This window comes from Castor canadensis, chromosome 13 (genome assembly GCF_047511655.1).
Source record: "Castor canadensis chromosome 13, mCasCan1.hap1v2, whole genome shotgun sequence".
In the NCBI taxonomy this organism is placed as follows: Eukaryota; Metazoa; Chordata; class Mammalia; order Rodentia; family Castoridae; genus Castor; species Castor canadensis.
Genome location: NC_133398.1, coordinates 61930687 through 61946598, shown reverse-complemented (window position 1 = coordinate 61946598; position 15912 = coordinate 61930687). Strand labels below are relative to the sequence as shown.

The window sequence follows — 15912 nt, the reverse complement described above, 5'->3', positions numbered from 1 at the left end:
ACATTAAAGAAACAAAAAGAAACTGAGCCTACGCCATCATACATAAAATTTAATCCCAGATTGTTGGAGATATAACGATGAAAGGGAAAACAATAAGGCTTCAAAGCTGGCCTAAAACAAAAAACAATATCTCTATGATTCAGTGAGTTAGCGATGGTTTCCTAAACAGCGCACAGTATGACTAACAAGAAATAGGACAATGACACAAAAAGCTAAAATAAAATTTAGATATTCTCTGATTAAAACACACACAATAAAAGTGAAAATGGGAAAGATATACCTGTGAGCATAAAACAGTTTCTAGACTATAAATCCATAGATATTCTGATTTCAATATGAGCAAAGTATTTCATGAAAAGGATATCCAAATGGTCAATAAATAAATGAAAAGTGGATTAATCTTATTAGTAATAACAAAATTACAAATCAAAATCATAGTGAAATACAACTATAGGACTATAAGAACAGGAAAAAAATTATTTTTTAATTATATGTTTTTTAAAAACCACATTTATTCAGCATCATGATCAGACTATTACATTTAGCAATCAACAACATGAGTTCAAAAAATAAAGTCTAAATTAAAACCCTTTGTTGGAATGCTTTACACTTTCCACAAACAGAAACTAAAATAATAACCTGTTATATAATTAGTCACAACAAAGTCCTCAAGATTTTGGCCATACAGATGAGTACTGTCTAAAACATGTCTTCTTTGTAGCTGCTAGGTCCTGCCACCACTGTGCTTGGCTGAGTTCACAAATCTGTTGTAAAATGTATCTTCTCTGTCACTTCTCTGGCTCTACTCTCCTGCTATGTTTTGTTTCCTGGCAATTAATTAAAATCTTCTGCCATTGCCATAGTTACTGCTGCTGCTGGAACCACCATAACCACCTTGGTTTCATGGTTTCCACCACCGTAAGGACTTGAGCTTCAGTCTCCAAAGTTTCCTCCCTTTATGAGTCCAAAATCTGAAGAATGACTGTTGTAATTGCCAAAGTCACAGTAGTTTCCACCACCTCCAAAATTGCTTCTACTACTACTGCCAAAGCCATCTCTGCCAACTCCATTGTTTTAACTGTCATAGCTGCCACTCTAGCCATAGCCAATGCCTTGGTTTCAATAACCATGTCCACCACTTCCATAGCCTCTGCTTCCTTCAGAGTAATTAGGGCTGCCTCCTCCATATTTACCATCAATACCAAATCCATTGTAGCCATCCCCACTGCCACAATATCCACCACCACTACCACCATGGCCACCACCAAAACCACTTCAACCATGGAAGTTTCTTCCCTGACCAAAATTGTCATTGCCACCAAAACCACCTCCATGACTACCACCAGAGTTTTCAGAACCACTTCAACTTCTTTGGCTAGTTGAAGTACTAGCCATCTATCGTTTCGACAGGGCTTTCCTTACTTCGTAGTTGTGTCCATTCACAGTATGGTATTTCTGAATGACCATCTTATCCACAGAATCATGGTCATCAAAGCTGACAAAAGCAAAGCATCTTTTCTTTCCACTGCCTTAGTCTGTCATGATTTCTTTCACTTCGATTTTTCCATACTGTTCAAAATAATCTTGCAGGTGATATTCTTCAGTGTCTTCTCTAATGCCACAAACAAAGGTCTTTTTCACAGTTAAGTGGGCACTCAGTCTTTGAGAATCTTCTCTTGAGATGGCTCTTTTTGGTTCCACAACTCTTTCACCTTGTGTGGCCTTGTATTCAGAGCTGCATCCACCTCCTCCACAGTGGCATGAGTGACAAATTCAAAGCCCCTGGAGTTTGGTGTTTGGATCTTTCATTACCACACAGTTCTGTGAAGGTTGTTTGTGAGGCTCCTCAGACTCACGGAGGTGGTTTCAAAGCTCAGCCCTCTAACGAAGAGCCTCAACAGTTGCTGGAGCTCTTTAAGAGACTAACTTAAGACATGACAGCAATGGAAAGAAAGACTTAAGAGATGCTTTCTCCGCTGCATCCAAGGACAGAAAGAAGTAAGCTAACAATTGTATCCCAGAAAAACTTTAAAACAAACTAATTACTGTACGTAAGGAGTTGTAAAAGCACTCCAGGTAGTTCAACCATTTTGATAACCATGTGATATTATCTACTGACATGAACACATGCATGTCCTAAAATTCAGTAATCATTCTCCAAGCAAAAATGTGGGCTTAGGATGATTAGGCAGCAGAAACAAATGTGTACCAGGTAGAATTGAAACCATGTAAGATTAGATATGCTGGTGTACAGTAGAGTGAGGAAGAAATAACTGGATTTAAATTTGGCATGTCACATGACCTTGAGTCACTTATTCAGACTGTGTTATTTTAGTATCACTATCTGCAAGAGGGAAATAATTGTTATACCTATTTCACAATGCTCATGTGAGAATTAAATGAGATTAGGAAAATAAAGTACCTAGCATGATAGTAGGTAAACATGTTCTCAAAAGTGTTTCTTTTATTATTGGCAAAATTATGAGTTTTGTGTGTCTTCAATTTCCTAAATATGACTGATTTCAACTCTCATTCAAGATATCATTCATTCAACAACATTTCTTTAAAAGTATTGATTATTTGTCCCTTGCCTAAAAAAAATAAAATTGAAGTACAGGTGTTTGTTCTCATCTCAGTCTACTTTATAAGACAGTTATGGTTTTTGTTGAAATGTAATCTTTCACATTTATTTTAAACATAATGTTCTCTGCCCCAGAGCACCAAACTCTTTACATTTTAAATGTGAAAATAAATTTCTAAGTATGATAAACATGGTATAACAAAATTAATCATATCTGGGAATGAATTTTGGACACTTACAAATATCATTAGAGGATTCACTATATATTTAACTGTGCTCAAGCACAGGACATGAACAGTTAATAATGCAGCCCCATCAAGCTGAGGAAGTCAGATTTAAAGTTAATTTACATATTTCCATGCATCATGAATCTTTTGTATTTTCATGACTGCAAGAGAAATACAGTATCTTTTTTCCACACAGCTGTTTAAAATTTTATGCTTGTTTGCTTGCTCCACAAAAATTTTCCAAGGCTCAGACTAATTTCAAAGAAATCTGACCAACAAACAGTTATCAAGATATAAATTATTTTCCATTTTTGCAGTAGTCTACTATTTTGAAAGTAATTGGCAGCTGGAAAAACCTTTTATAAGCAAACAAGCTCTCATTTTAATTGAATGTCAATAAAAAAATTCAGTGTTAGCATAGGTTACAGAAATGTGAAATTTCATGAAAGCAATCTACAAGTCATAGAATCAATAGTTTATCACTACTTAAACAAATTTCAGCAGGCTTCAAACAGTGTCTGTGACCTGAGGAATGGAATTTTAAAATCCTTCAGTCAATTTCATGAAGTGTAGTCCCATACCAATTGTGCCAGTTTCTTCCAGGAAGCTTGTAAAAATTGTAGATTGTCACTGACATAGAATCAAATGGGGTACTGGCATCTATAATTTTCTACAAGCTTCCCAACTAATTTTTATATACACTATATTCTAAGAAACTACTTCTGATTTTTTTTAGGAGATTTAGAACACCTTCATAGGTGCTCAAGAACCTAAGAGCTAAATCCTGTTCTCTAGCTGCCTGAGAGCCATTACTAATTCAAGTGGTGCTTGATCCCTCACCAGTACCCCATGTGTATGCTGAACAAGGAAGTCAGATATAGCCAAAATGAATCACCAGGACTGAGTGGTATTTTTCTTCTTAGTTCTTGATTCCTAGTCTGAATTCCAGAATGTTTTAGTCCTTTCTCCTTAGTTGACATTCCACCTCTGCCTATTAAGTGCTACCTAGTTATCTCTGAGAATCCACTCATCCCTTATTTAGCCACTTGGTTTACAGTCCTCAGGGTAAGGACCCTTAAAAGAAAAAGGCAAAAGAAACTGTGTGCATGTTATTTCAAGATTTTTCAGTAACATCATCTGCATATCAAAGCAGAAGAAACCTGAGTGTTTTCTCTAATAGTGCATTAGGAAGTAGTGCTTCCTGAAAATGTACTTTACTGAAAAGTAAGGAACATTGTGTGAAAACACTACCTGCCCCAAAAGGAAGTAGCAAAGTAAAAACACTTTTCTTTCAGAAATGAGAGACTCATGCCTCAAAGGTACCATAAAAGTGTATGGTCCCAACAATGAACAGATCTGCTTAAACAGAAGTTTAATCAAGTGAAGAGTAGAACCCTTTCTATGGATGCTGAGATGCTGCCATTCTGTGGTACTAACTGCATTCCAAGTAAAACAGACTTGTTTGGTGAGCTTTTAAGTCTTATAATCACTAATGTAAAAAACATGTCCACTCCAAATAATTTTATATGTTAAGAAAAATTTGGTAACCTCTACATCAGATCTTTGTAACATTGTTTCAACTATCTGTTAGAAACTAGGGTACAAATGAGCTAAGTGTAAAGTTCTCAACATTTAGTTAGCAGCCATCTTAGAGAGAAATGTGTGTGTGTGTGTGTGTGTGTGTGTGAGAGAGAGAGAGAGAGAGAGAGAGAGAGAGAGAGAGAGAGAGAGAGAAAGAGAGAGAGAAGGAACTCTTAAACATTTCTCAAAGGGAAATATATAAACATGAAGAAAACATAACTCACCAGGTAGAAGGAAAACAGGTAGGTTCAATCAGAGTAAATACTTGATAGGACACTATGATGTGTTGCCAAGAAACCCCCAATATATTCTGGGGAGTACACTTTAGAAACCAAAAGAATCTGGACTCTATCCTATTATCTGGACAAGAAGAAAGTAAAAAGCCAAGAGTTATCTGTTGGTGTAATTTCCTGCCCTCTTTTCTCTAGTTAAAAAAACAAAAGCTTTCACCTAATAGTAAATTTCTTAAAGTGAAAATACATAGAAGTACTCTTCTGAGTTTTGAATTGAATTCTGAAACTTGAGAGTTTCAGATTTAGGAAGCAACTAGTATGAGCAGCAGAAAATAGTTGTGAAGAGGGAGACTCCTCGAGTTGTGCCACTTCTCTGCAGCTAGTAAGTTCCCTGGATCTACAACCTGAAACCTTACCTCTTTTGCAAAAGAGTATTTGATAGGGACAGTGGAAGAGCTCAGATGTATAACTTTATAGAGAAGGGCATGTGTTCTATTTTTTTAAGTGACCTAAATTAACCAAAATTTATTCATGTTGTTAAAAACAGACTCCTTACAAATCCCTTCACATAATGAAAAATATGTAAAATCAGAGAAACTAATAAACTTTGGACTTTAACTTTTATTATTTTAAAGAAGCAGTTTTTTTTTCTTAGAGAATAGTCCATTGTCATAAAATAATATATATGTAGGTAATGGTTACTTTAGGCAAATATTGTATCTAATTACTGGTAATTTTTCTTTACTATCCCCAGGGTGTTAGTCTTCTATATGTTATTGAACAAAGCAGCTATCATATGCATCTGAAGAATCACATTTTCTGAATATTTACATCTCCTGTCTATTGTGGGGGGAGATATAAACATTATAAACATTAGGTTTATGAATCAAATGCAGTTTGCTAAGGGCATTTTAGTAGCAAATAAATAAATATTAGATTATAGTGAGTTTAATCTTTCTGTGTCTCAACTTATTTCTCTAACTCCTGTTCTATCTCTGTTTTTCTGTAATTCTCAAGATATCTTCCCTGCCTTCATGGTCTGGCTTCTGCCTTCACTTAAACAGCCCTTCTTGCAACAGTTGACTTCCTAAGCAACTTGAATGAACTGTTTTCAGACTCATTTACTTTAGGTACTTGACACTCTTGACGGTGCCCTCCTTCAAGTTATCTTTGACTTCTGAGACAACATGCTGTCCTGGTTTTCTCATATCTCCTTGACTTCTCCTGTGTTGTTTTGTATTACTTCTCTGCTCATCCCTCAAATTTTGGAACTTTTCAGAAGGGATTATCATTTGCTATTTTTACCTGCCAGGTATCAGTGCCATGCCCAATTTTCAGTCTGTGCGATTTCCAGCACCATCAATAGACAATTTTCAATCCATGTGCATCAACTAGGTGATGTCAGAACTGAGCAGGTGACCCAACGTGGGCCAGTCAGAGCATCAGCAGTCATTCCATTGCCACAGTGATCCACCATTCACAAATGGGCAAAAGTCTCAAGATAGTGATTGAGAAATAGGATAGTTTCTGAACTGTAGCTTTCTAACCCCACGGGATAGGGCCAGCTTGAAAATGGAGACAGCAAAGTGAAAAGTCCTGCTGAGAGATGGGGAGTGTCAGTTTCTTGTGGATGATGGAGGAGCCCTTGGGTCCAGATGTGTAGGATACCTGTGCCAGTATTTCCATTTACCAATCCTTTCCTCTTTCTTCTCTCTCACCGTCTCATTGCTTCACTCTCAAAAATTAGAATACCCTTATGGATAGGCCTAGATTCTACATTTCCCCATTTAATTCTTTTTTTTAAAGTTTAGGTTCATTGAATATGGTACTCATTAATCTAAAAAAAATATTAAACTCAGGAATAAAAATTCTTCCCCAAGTAGTAAAAGATAGTTGAAGGTTTGGTTATGTGTTATATGATTACTTAAGAGTTTTATTACCATATATTATTTTTATGAAGGGGTTTCATTGTGATATTTCTATACATGTATATGGTGTACTTTGGTCATATTAACTCCCCATTATTCTTTCTTGTCCTCACTCCCCCTTTTTTTATTTTTATTTTTTGTGGTGCTTGGGATTAAACCCCAGGAACTTGTGTGTGTTGGGCAAGTTCTACCACTGAATTAGACCAGCTTTCTACCTTTTAAAGTACAACTTTTAATTTCTCTATTTTCATCTGTAGATATAATGTTCTTCTCAAATTATATTTTTATTTAAATATTACACTTATTTAACTTTGAGAGATTAAAATATAGCCTAATGTTGATAGCTCAACTTTTCTAATCCTTACATTCTCTTTGAGTATATTCTTGCCAATGAAAAATTTTTACTTGGATCTCTCACAGGTCTCTCAAAAGCAATATTAACCAAATCAATATTAATTTCCTTTATCCTAACTAATTCTCGTCTTCTATTTGTTATTTTCCTTGACTGTCCTATCTATCTTTTTTCCCGGAGAGAAATAGTATAATAGGGATTGAAATTTCCAACTAGTGCATGTCTTTCTAGTCTTGATTTAGATAGAAGAAATCCAAATAGCATTTAAAAATTTATTGATAACCATATAAGTATCAGATAATCAATTTTAATAAGTTCAAAGTTATATTGGTAGTAGTATTATTAGATACATTAATTTTTTTGTTTTATAGTTGAGAAATCACTATATGTAGTACATTATTTTAATTGTACAAAGTCCCACAGTTAACACAGCATTTATTAAAAACTGTCTGAGCACAACTAGAAAGCTTTCTCTTTGTCAGAAACTGGTTATTTCATATTGTTCTTTGAGATTCCTAGAAAACAAATACCACATTGGTTTCAGATGTATGAGGATGATTACTTTTCTATTCTTGTAGTCATTGTGTCTTCTTTGGTCTTTATTGTATTGTCTTTGACATTGTGTTGCAATTTTAATGGTTTTACATTTTATACAGACTATATTTTATGCATGCAGGCTGCTCACAGAACAATATCAATCCTGTCAATCATTATATTTGCTATAGTTTAGATCTTTATTGTTTCCCATAGTCCCATATATGAAAGGTTGGTTCCCAGAGTTACTCTATTGAGAGAGATAGTGGAGCCTTTAGAAGGTAGGGCATAATGGGAGGTATTAAGGTCATTGGGTCTTGTTCTTGAAGGATATAGCAGGATTCTATTTCCTTCCTCTTCCTGGTTTCCTGGCACTAACATAAGAGATTTTGCTCTATCTCATGCTTCTCTCATGTAGTTTCCTTATAAATTGATAATCTAATGTTTTCTTTTACAATAATGGAAAGCTGATTGACATATCACTTTGGATTGATTCTTGGTAGGCAGGAATTACTTTAGAAATTGAGTATCATACACAGACCTCATTATCATTGTCCTTTGGAGGACCTGGATATCTTGTCCTCTGTCTGATATTTATCTTTAATTATTTCATAGTTATGAGTTTTCTGTCATCTTTCTCTCTAGAGTCATATACCTGCCTTTAATCACAAAATATGCAAAGATCCATCCCTAACTTATATTTCAATTTAAGAATTACTAGTTCTTATCACATATTATCAATAGCAGTATAATGTGGTCTATTTGTCTTTTCATAAGGTCAAACAATAAATAACAAAAATGCATATTCCATCAGTTACAGTTGATGTCTTATAAATTAAATGAAAGGTGTTTCATTAATAAAAATGTATATTTTTCTCAATTAATTTGAAAGGAATGAACTATAGTAAGATATGAAATAGAACTGCATTTGTTACACTGTTTTTACAAATAGAGAAGATTCAATAATATGATAATCTGTGCAGAAATAGGAAGAGAAATATTTAACATTGGCATCAAAAAATATAAAAATGAGACAAAGAAGTCCTATCCAGACTCTTGAATAAAAGGGTTTGAAAACCTGAAAGGTTATATATTTCTGAAATTTTATCTTTTGTAAACTTTGTGCTATTGTGGAAAGCATAAATATAGACAGGTACATTAAATTCAGGTTTACTGTCTTGCTAATGATCATGAAGTCCATCTAATTACCACTTAGATCAAGATGATGATCTTTGCCTCACTCTAGAAACCTCATATGGTCCTGTTCAATAATCATCTCTGCCTTCATTCTCTGAGAATCTTATCTTAATTTATATATAACAATTTTCTTGCTTACCACTTAGATATCTATGTATTCTAAAGAATAAAGTTTAGATTTGCCTATTTTTGAATCTTAAAAATCTTACTTTATATATACTTTTATAGTTTGCTTCTTTAGCTCACTATATATTTGGAAGCTACACTCATGTCTTTGAGTGTTTTGTAATCTTTATTATGCTATAATATGATGTTGTACTGGCAGTACAACAATCAATTTAAGCATTGTACCTGTGATGAACACTTGTTTTTGCCCCAAATTTCAATGTATAAACAGTACTTCTATGAATACCTGTTCCTATGTTCTTGGTTGCAAACTGACATGAGTTTCTCTAGGGCATTTACCTATGTTACATCATAGGATGTGACTTCTCACATATTTCATAGATTATGGACAGTAGGCTTCTCAGATGTGAGATGACATTATATCATTTAAAGACAAATGTGTTTTCTGCTTTATAAATAAGATTATTATAAGTTTACTGAAAAAATATTATAAAATACAGAATATAGTTTCTCTACAGATGCTTTACTGTCAACCAAACTAAATTTGAGGATTGATGGATAATTCTCAGAAATGTGTAACTAAAGATGACCTATAATTGGACATGATTTTAATGCTATAATAAATCACTTAAAATGTGTAACCAAACTTGACCTATAATTGAACATGATTTTAACGCAACAATAAATTAGCAAAAATCTGATGGTGTCATCCTTATGTTGTTGAGATGTATTTTGACTTGAAATCTGCTTCTAAAGAAGATGTAGTGAATCACAGTATTTCAAAGTCTTTCTTTATAACATTTTTACATGGGTTTAAGTGGATGGCTAATCAATATTTGAAAAATAATTAACATTATTAGCTAATATAATTCCTGATCATTAGAACTTTGATATTTTAAGTATAATTTATTTTAGAACTTTCTTAAATTTTTGTGTGGTGTTGGAGGTTGAACCCAGCTTCTAATCAGTCCTAGGAAATTCTATGACTGAGCTATATTGCTGAGCCTTAAGTATGATTTTTAATGCTCCATAAATGTGATTTTCAGTGCAATTCATGTGTTCATTTTTATTTTTGCAATAAAATTACATCATTCTTTTTTTTTTGTGAGACTGACTTACTTCACTTTAATATAATGATCACCAGTTCCATCCATTTTTCTTGCAAATGACATAATTTCATTCTTTATGGCTGAATATACACACACACCATATTTCATTTTTTTCCTTATTGTTGTGCTGGATGGGGGTACATCATGGCATTTACAAAAGTTCTTACTATATATCAAATATATCATATTTGAATTCACTCCCTCCACCATTCTCTTTTATCCCACCCATTCCTGGAATTGTTTCAACAGGTATCATTTTTCCTTTTACATACATATGTACAAAGTATTTATTCACTATATTAACCCTCACACACCCTCTTCCTACTTCCTCCTCCCTCCCACTGGTACCAACACCCCCAGGCAAGATTGTTCTGCCCTCCTGTTCTGTGATTTCGTAAATGAAAAAAAAATGACATTTTTGTTTGTTTAAGATAGCTACACAGGGAATTTTCATGTATATATGGAAATGTCACAAGGAAATTTGGGTTTTATATATATATGTATATATATAATACATATGTATATATGTTTTATAACCCAAGTTGTTTCATCTCCTCTATTTTTCTTCTTTCTACCTTGGTCTCCTCCTTATGGTGATATCAATAGGTTTAAAAATTCTATGTTCATTCTTGTATGGAGAGTACGTCAAACATACTCATATTCATTTACCTTTCCTTTCTCATATGTGACCTCCCTTTAGTCACAATATTATTTTCATAATATTGCTGTATTTGTATTAGGTCTCTATTCCACATATGAGAGAAAACATGCAGCTTTTGGCTTTCTGAATCTGGCTAACTTCACTTAGGATCATGTTCTCCAGTTCCACCTACGTACTTGCAAATGACAAAATTTCATTCTTCTTTGTGATTGAATAAAATTCCTTTGTATGTAAAATACTACATTTTCTTAATCCATTCATCAGTAGTAGACATCTTGGTTGTTTCCATAGCTTAGCTACTATGAATACTGCTGCAGTGAACAAAAATTACATCATTTTCAAGTTCACTGTCAATCAAAATTACAATGAAGTATGTATTTTAAGTCTGTAAGATTAAAAGCTTTTCAGTTTTACATCTGTTTAGTAGTTTTATCTTGCTAAGGAAAGCATAATATTTAATAAATTACTCTATTAATGTTCTTTATGATTTTCATAGTTGATTTAATGTTGATTTTATATACGCATACATGTTCGTATGTGTATGGAAAGAATGATATCACTATTCAATGCTTTGAGTTTATCTTTTTATAAGCAATATAGAATATTCTCTTGAATAATTTCTACTCGTCATTTAATTCTGTTTACAGTATTCGGTAATATTATCATCTACATGTTTATGTATGAAACCTATACCAAGACAGCATGCATGAGACAAGGTATACTTTGTTACACAGAAATTAATGACAGTGAAAAAGAGGAAGATCAAACACTCACTCTTGTCTAGACACCATGTGAATCGTGGGCACTTGTTGTGGCACCATGTCATAATTTCGTCAAAGGAACAAATGTTAAATCCAACTGTTGCTTCACTGGGAAACAATATACTTTAAAAATTAAATGAAAAATTGTTGGAATTTTTAGGGGCAAAACAAGAAAAAAAATTCTTCCATTACTCACTGAAAGATTGCTTAAATAACTCCAAATTTCTTAAAATTTAGTTTCATTAACATGATTCTTTGTTCTTAAAAGTTCTTTTCTTTCTTAGAAAACTCTCCAATAATTTGTCTTCAGTCTTTTTTTTCATATGTGGTCTTTTTTAATGAACAGTTCATTTTCCTGTCTTTAATTATTATGTTTCAGAAAGAGGTGAGAAATTCCAGATAAAGTATAAGTCCCTGCTTAGGTACCATGTTTATCTTTTTTCATTTCTTGCTATATCTCTTACCATCCCTTAAACTCAGCATGTTAAATCACACTAGAACCTTTAGGTAGGATGGAATGACAAACTGACCTTCTTTTGTTTCACAATTATACCCCAGACAAAAAATATTAAACAATACTTTTCAGCCTTTGGACAACAGCAACATAGTATCATGATTCCTGAGGGAGCTTAAAACAAATGCCCACCCCTGCTTGGCCAATAAAAGGAGAGTTATTCTAAATAAAATTCAGCTATCATATTAAATTGAAAAAATCAAGATCAATTGCTGAGAAGTCAAGAAACCAAATTTTTGCAGGATAGATAAAGAGAAGTGAGCCACAGAGAGAGAAGACTGTGTAGATCTGTGAGACTGCCTTAAGTCTTTCACTGAAAAACCTTTTGTATTCTTGAAGGAAGGCCAGGGCCCACAGAAATCACCCCAATAAAGGAGTGAGTAGAAAATTTTCTAGGCTCTCACAGGGCTGAGAATAATAATTTTTTCCACCTGTCAGAGTAGAAAGACTATATAAAGTTCCTGAAGGGTATTGCATTAGTGTTGAAGCTCAATCAGTCTTAGTCTAAAGATTTCTCAGGGTATGCCCTAACAAAATTAAAGACTGATAAAAATTGAAAGATCAATTTATATCATTTTCTTTCTTTAAAAGGGAGTTAATAGTAAACACACACACACACACACACACACACACAAAAGACTTGATAATAGCTAGACTTCTCCCAAGTCATGGAAAAGTAGACTTTCCTATATTTCAATATATTCAAGAATCAAAAGAATCCTGAGAAGAATAAAAATAAAGAAACTACTTGACTAAGGATCATAATGGAACTACTTAAGGTCATTGATAAGAGAAAACAGTACAAATCAAGAAGAAAGAAATATTGCTTATAGCAGAAGAGAAAAAAAGAGGATACTTTACATTAGAAACTATTCAAAGCAGAAAACTATGTAAATATATCTCTATAATAATGTAGAATAGTCTGCCATACTAGAGTTTTTTCCATTGAAAATGGAAGAAAATCTGTGTGGCTTAGATTAGATATATAAACATCAAATATATCAAAAAATTAGAGTCAAGAAAATTTTTTAAAAAGCAAATCTTCAAAAGGCCCAAGTATCAAAATAAAAGGCAAACCTAAGGCTAGGTTGAATCCATATGTGACACATATATGTGATAAAGTACATTCATAGAATATATCTTAAAACTTATTAATACAAAAATTAACTCAATATGCTTTTACTTGGTTAGGAATTTCACTAATGAAGTTATGTGAATGAAAAATAAACACAAAGAAAATGTTTAACATCATTAGATATTAGACACACAAATCTAAACCACATTAATTTGCAACTAGACATTTAGTAAAATGACTAAAATTAATAAGACATTTTGTTCTGTTTTGTGTGAGAGAGTGTCTACTATACAGCCCAAACTGAACTCACAATTCTCCTAACCCAGCCTCCTGAGTGTTGCAATTAAACGTGCATGCCACCATGACTGGTTAATAGGAATTTTAATATCGAGTTTTGTTGGGGATGAAGTACATCTGAAACTTGCTAGTGCAAAGGCAAAATATCTTAACACATTTGAATAATAAATTATTTTAAAGTTAAACATGACTCTCCATATGATCCAGCAATTCAGTTCCTAGGTTTTCAGAATTGAAATGAAAACATATGCTCATAATAAGAGTTTTATTTGACTATTTGTGGAAATTTAAAATAATAGTTACACCTGGACATACAATATTTACAAGTAACATTTTAACACAGAGGAAATTGTAAGGTAACCACACTATACAATACTATTGAGCTCAAAAAGGAATGCATGCCTATTGATACAACAATGCAGATGAGGTATAAAGGTAGTGGGGGAAGGAATTGGAACCATGAATCATTTTAAATCTCCAAGTTAGAAAATTAATGTACCTTCCTAATACTGAATAATTTCTATGTTACTTGTTTCCATGTGGTGGTTTGAAATATGAGCTGTTTTCAGACAAATGGGTTAGCCTTCTTATTTGATGTCATCATATATATGATAAACTATCTTTAGAATAATCTCAATATTCATTAGAGAATATTTGATGAGTTACAAAAATAAAGGTAGCGGGAACATATTTTAGCCCACAGAAATAGCACAGACAAGGGAATGGAGGAGCGAGAAAATACGTGGTATATAGTAACTTTTAGTAACTGAATGAATTCTTGTTCCTCTTGTGTATAAGTGATTTGGTTTTAATGAGAGAAAGAAGATACTGAACTGTTCATGAAATGATTCAGAGTTTGGTTTTCTTACACTTGGAAGGATTCTCTCAGAGTAGCAAAAATCTTATAGAATTATTGTGATGATTAAATGAATTCCTAAATAAAAAGAACTTAAAAGAGTGCTTGAAACAGAGGAACCACTACATAAAAATTCTTGCTATCTTCGGTGTAAGGTTAAATAGACTCATCTTTTCAAAAGAACTTTCAGCCCAGGATATGTATATGGTATGTGTGAAAGTGGGTGCAATTACACATTAAAGAACATTTGCCAAGCTCTTCCAATCATTCATAAAGGAAATAAGGAAATGCTGAATGATCTTCCACCATCTGTGGACACCTGAAATGCCTACCACCTCTTCCCAACCTAACAGAGCTATCAGAATCCTATTAGTTCTCCCAGACTCATGTCCAAGTTCACATTTTTTGAGAAAGCTCGTCTAGATATGTAATAATCTCAGTGCAGTTTCTTCTTGGCCATATCACATCATTTCTTGCTGTCTCTGTTTTGGTGTTTACAACTTCATCATCTATAGTACTAGTTTATGTGGTAATCCTCTTCTTCCAGTGGCATGACATTGCATATTATTGATCATTTTAACACATGAAAAATGCAGTGGCAGGAAAATATTATTTTTATGTTTGCTGAAAAAGTCAACCATATCAAAGAATGATTGGATTGTCTAAATTTAATTAAAACATTTTTTTCTCAAAAAGGAAGATACTCATCAGACTAGTCATTACAATTTAAAAAATAAGAGATGCATGAACTGTGGAGGACAGTGAATCATATTTGACTACCAGGGAAAACAATTCTGTTACAGTTTCATTTATATAGATGTTTCAACTAATTTTCTTTTTAAGGTTCATTTTAGTAAAGCAAGATATCTATAACATAACTGGTAGATAGCTTAGGAAAAGGAACACGAATTTCAGCCTTGTGTTTGCTATTTTAAAAGCTATTTTTAAATTAAATTTTGCACAAATATATGAATTGTGACAAAATATATGTAAGATAAAATTTACCATTTTAACACATATAGTTCACTGGTATTTAGTACATTTGCAATGCTGTGAATCATTTCTATTTAGTTATAATTTTCATTATTTTAACATAGAATTCCATTTCCAATAATTCCTAATTTTCTGGAAACCACAAGTTTTCTTTCTATCTCTATGTAATTTTCCAGCCTGTATATTTTTATAAATGAAATTGCATTTTATGCAATCTTTTGTGTGGTTCATTTTACTTATCTGTGAATATAATGTTTTGAAGTTTCATCCATGTCATAGCATGTATTCATACTTCATTATTTTGTAGGTTAAAAATAATCCTTCAGTGGATTGTATCACATTTTAAAAAATGTATTTATTAGTTGACAGACATTTAGGTTGTTTTCACCTTTGTTTCAACTTGTTTTGAGACAATGTCTCATTATGTAGTCCAGGCTGGTCTTGAACTTGACATCCTCCTACTTCAGCCTCCCCAGTGCTGAGATTACTAGCCTATGTCACCATGCCTGTCAGTTTAATACCTTTGATTATTAGGAATAGTGTTGCTGTGAACTTTGTTTACAAGTTTTTGTTTAAACATTTGTTTTTAATTCTTTTGAACAGACACCTAATAGAATCACTGGGTGATACGGTAAATTCTATGTCTAACTTACAGAGCACAAATCTTTGTAAATAAGATGTATTCTTTTTTTGTGTTGATATTATGGTAAATGAAATTGATAGAAGATGGAATGTGTATACATGCATGAAGATATAAATACTTTACACACAAACCTATTATTGATATGTGTGCATGCACACATATTTTATATGTCCAGGAGGAAAGCTTACATTAATATAAAAATATTTCTTCAATAATATGGATCATTATTGCCAATAACCACTAT

The 15912-nt window shown here is 32.9% G+C and overlaps 1 pseudogene; it reads right to left on the bottom strand.

The window, feature by feature from the left end:
• Positions 1-514: 514 nt before the first annotated feature.
• Positions 515-4928, bottom strand: LOC141415433 (heterogeneous nuclear ribonucleoprotein A1-like 3; annotated as a pseudogene).
• Between the last annotated feature and the right edge of the window lie 10984 nt (positions 4929-15912).